We start from the raw sequence: 4,886 nt of genomic DNA, 5'->3' as shown, positions 1-4,886 counted from the left end.
CCAAGGATGGAGGTGAGACTGACTGTCCTATAATTACTCAGATCCTCCTTCCTCCCCTTCTTGAAAATAGGGATCACGTTGGCCCTTTTCCAGTCCTCTGGAACCTGACCCGAGCACCACGAGCACTCAAACAGCCGTGCCAGTGGTTCTGCTATGACACTGGCCAATTCCTTCAGTACTCTTGGATGCAGCTCATCTGGGCCTGCTGACTTGAACACATCCAGTCCATCCAAGTGACTCCGCACCAAGTCAGCGTCGATACGTTGGTGGGCTGGTGTCCCTCTGATGCCCATCTAAGAACCCATTAGGAGACTTATCTTGAGCCCTGTTCAGGAACACCGAGGCAAACAACTCATTGAATAGCTCAGCCTTGTCCTCCCTCTCTGTCACTAATTGTTCAGTAGGAGTCCTATGCTGCCCTGCACCTTCCTTTTACTCCCTACATACCTAAAAAAAGACTTTTTGTTGTCTTTAATTTGAGTTGCAAGCCTGATGAGCCCAGGTCAAGAGCAGCACAACTGATTACAAATTCCACAGATTCATATGTTGTCTGAGTTGGAGTCCAAATTTACAGCATGCTGCTTTCTTTTTTCTTGCTTTGCTTCAAGCCTCTGCATCTGCACCCAATGCAAGATGTTCCCTCCAGATTGGATGGGGTTCTGCGCACTCCTCCCAGTTTTCTACATTGATGTTGAATGACTTCATATTATTTTTACACACATTGTGGTATCGTCATAGAGGGTAACCCTGCTTACTAGAGCCATCTCAAATCTCACTATACAAAATATTCTTCAGGATACAGTCTCCTCCCATTCTCCTGATGTGGCCGGTCCATTGCAGCCTCCTCTTCTTGATAGTGGTTCCTTAGTGTCAGTCCTGCACGCTTCAGTATTTCTGGCGTTTGGTATTCTGTCTTCCCATTTTATTTTCAGGATCTTACGCAGACATCTCATATGGAAGCTGTTCAATCTCGTTATGTGCGTAGCATATGTAGTGCACATTTCTGAACCATACAGCAGAGATGAATAAGGAGTAACTGATAGAAGTTATGGAGCTGTATAAGTATGTGTCTGCTCTTTCAGCAGGAGTAACCTTTACACGAGGAGCCTTTAGTGACCAGGTGCTATAATAGCACCTACTGCAGGCAGCTAGCTTGGGAGAGCTGTTTGTGTCTGCTCCTTACTAGAGAATAAGTACATAGGAGTTGTGTTGTATGTCCATACCCATAGCATTTTCCTTTGGTTGATTTCTTTCTGGTGAAGGAAAAAGAAAGATACCCAAGACAAGGTATGTAACTTGGAGGGATAACCAGTCTGAGAGTGGAAGAACTGACATTAAAAGGTTTTGTGCAGAATTGTCTGAGTATAGGGTGGAGAGCAAGAACCTTTAAGTTCTTATCCCTGCTTTTCTCAAGGGCCATGGGTAATTCACTTACCTATTTCCCCATATGCAAAATGGTGATACTCTGTTGGCATGGTGTGAGAGGCATGACATATTGCATACTTGCTTCTGGGAAGTGACGGGTGGTATTCTTTCCTATTCGCTCCTGTTTCCCCCAAACCTCACCTGGCCTTTGAAAATTAGAGGGTAGGACAGGCAGGGAAGGAGAATTACTTCCCAGAGTGAGATAGAAAGTTTCTCTGATTTGGAGTGTTGGAAGAAAGTTCAAGTCAGGAATGATCTCTATTGGTGCACAAGGGTCAAGGGAGTGTAAGAATGTGCTGTGGTTTGAGACGGCGCAGTATGGGATTACCTTAGTGTGCGGTAACAGTCATCCTGAAGAGGGGCCAGTTTTCTACTAAAGATCCATCCCTGTGGTGCAGCAGCAGGCAGAGCTATGAAGGGGGGTCTCAGGTTCATGTGGCAGAACTTGTATTTTGGTATTATACAGTATTTTGAGTGGGTGATTGAGAGTCAAGTGACCTACTTGCTATTCCCATCTGCCATAGACTTGTCAGCTGACATGGGGTTAGTCCCCATCGTCCTCTGTGCGCCTGTTCTACCTTTCTGAAGCAAGGACAGTATTTCTTTGGTTACCAGGGGGTAGTGAAGGTTAGTATGTGAAGCCCTCTGAGATCTGTGGATGAAATGCAGGATATTGTTACAGAGCAGAGATCATTCTTGGGCATTCCACAGCTTCTCTATGCTGGGAGCTGCCCCACAGCTCACTGGACATGGGCTGAGTGCTAGCAGCCATTGTGTACATGCTGTGAGAGATGACTGGTGGGGTATAGACTGTGTCACAGGATGCACTGGCTTTGTGACTTCTTGAACTCTCTTTCCTAACTCTGTTTTAGAGATTGTTTTGAAGCTGCAGAGGAGGAGTTTCTGTGGCTGAGTTTACACATCTTTGGCAGTCCCTTCCCATCGTTTAGGCAGGCCCTGGCCTCGGGGTCTGTGAGCCCTAGCTTTCTGCAGTGAATCTGGATGGGAAAGTGCCCTGTGAGTTGGGAGAACTGATGTCTCTTCAAAGTAAAGGGATAGTTTCTTCCTTTAGCTTCAAGCAACTATGATTTGTGCCTGTGATTCTTTCTCTTGGGGGTGGGGGGGCAGCCATACTTTGTTCAACTGACGGTTACTTGCGATTGCTGTAGAGCAGAGCACATTATAGTCATTCATATATTTAATAATTGGGGAACAATCCATGAAGGTGACAGAACCCAGTGTGTTGCTGTGTTTTTCTGCTGTGTTTGCTGAGATAGGACTAGGCTTAAAAAGAAAAGTGAACAACTCGAAGGTGTCTTGTTTATTCATGGGTGGGAACAGTTGGTGTTGGCTGACAAAGCATATGTGGTGCAGAAAAAAAGAGGGAGAGAAATTAGCACAATGGTCCTCAACCATTTTAGACTCAAGGCGCCTTTCAGAAAATGCCAGCTCTTAATTGTTACTTATTTTCTGACTAGAGAAAAATAATAGAGCCATTTGTCTGGTACAAAAAACTGAGAGCCTACAACAGGTCAGAATGTTTTTAACACTATTTGAAATCTCTGGATTTATCTTGTGAATCATGTTTGCATGCCTTGCAGTGCTAACGTTGTGCAGCACCCCACAGCGCCCTTGAAAGGGTCTCAAGACACCCCAGGGTGCCACAATACCCTAGTTGAGAATCCCTGAATTAGCTGCCAGATATTCGGCAATGGAATTGAGTTGGGCTTCAGCCCAGGCAAGAAGTTGCACTATTTCAAAGATGTTCAAATATTCTGGCCTGGAGGCAACAACAGCTGAAAAGGATCCAGGACTGAAAGAGACCAAATACGCTAAGTAATGTGGTCATCTCTCTCTCTTTTCTATTTTTTTTTTTTTGGTCAAAACTTGGGTCTTCCAGCACAGTAGGGATTACTGCTCCCAGGATTTCTTTGATAGTAGTGGACTGGCTAAAGTGATGGTGTGAACAGAATAAGTTAACTCTTGAAACTTGGGAGTGGCTGCATTTGTTTTTGTGGCCTTCCCCATCACTTATAGTAGCAAGAACAGAGAGAGAGCCCTCATAGCTTTTCACTTCATTGTTCCATCAAGTTCACCTTTCTGTTCTTGCCAGGGGCCAGCCCTGGATATTCTGGAGAGTGACATCTGAACAGCAGAGAATTCAGTTGGTTTATTGTGCAATTCGCATCTAACCCTGGCTATGGAACATTTCTTCCTGCCTGAGTAAGTAGTCATCCAGCACCTGTGAGATTTAACTACATTTTCTTAGCATATATAACTACAGGTGCTATCCAGCCCCTTTTCAACTTTGGGGTTTTAAGGCCTTCAGAAACCTTGAGGTCAAATAGCAGCTAGTTCTGTCTGTTACATGCAAGGATGACAACAAAGCATTGTAAAACATCCCTGGGAGCTGTTCTGTTAGAAAATGTAAAGTGCTCAGTACAGAGGCAGGGCGGAGAGCTGTGGCTAACTGCTCTTCTTGCATTTCCTTCTTGCATGCATTGTCTGGTATCTCTTGCACAAATTTGCTGTCTCTCTCTACATCTTGCTTGAGTGTAAGTCTAGTCCTGCTTCCAAGGGTTGACTGAAGCAGAAATGGAAAACTTTCAATGTTACTAGGAAAATCTTTTTGTTGTTTCCTTATATAGTTTGGCCTTTGGGTGGTTAAGTACTATGGATTTGAGTTGTGCTGACTGTGATCTTTGAGGCACCTTGTAGCTTCTCTCAGCTTGCACACTATCTGTAAACCTATGCCATTGGGCTTTGTGGGTCTGGTTAAGGTAGAGTTCATTACCTGTCCTGGAGGTGATGTGGATGGAACCCACATTCCCAAGTGCCATACTCTGTTGCCTCAGTGCCAGGGGGAGGGTGAATTGAGGAGCTGGTTCAAGAAGAGGAGTTGTGGCTCATGAGACTTCTGGCACACAACCACAGTGTGAGCTTCCTATCTCCTGTAGAGGCCATGTGCGTCCCTTTGAAGGCTTCCTACTGTGGAAGCAACTAGCAAAGAGCTGACCTCTAGAGGTGCACGCAATCTGTAGCATGTCCAGCATGCTGCCAAATGTGTCATAAATGTGCTGCAGCATGTGTCCTAAAATGTCAGTGTAAACTTAGAAGGAAGTGGTGGGGCCAGTTACAGGAAAGCTGTTGCAATATCCTTATATTTTTCTCAGTGTCCAGAACAAATAGGGCTCTTTTCTCTGCATATTGGAGAAATCCACTTAAATCATAAGGCTTACGTTCTGGGCTGTCTGAGCTGCTGCAGCATGCATAATTGACTGCTGCTCAGAGAGGTCAGGGTCAAAATCTGATGCCACTCATGTGAAGTACCTGTATTCACTGCAGAGGGGGTGTATGAGGTGAGTGGGGCAGTCTGACCCTGTTGGCTGTACAATGCATGCAGCCCTGTTGGCTGAGCCATGCTGTGATTTTTGGGGCTGTCACAGAACAAAATGACAGTG

This window comes from Gavialis gangeticus, unplaced genomic scaffold (assembly GCF_001723915.1).
Source record: "Gavialis gangeticus isolate Ggan-Ray unplaced genomic scaffold, GavGan_comp1, whole genome shotgun sequence".
Classification (NCBI taxonomy): domain Eukaryota; kingdom Metazoa; phylum Chordata; order Crocodylia; family Gavialidae; genus Gavialis; species Gavialis gangeticus.
This window is presented reverse-complemented; position numbering follows the sequence as displayed.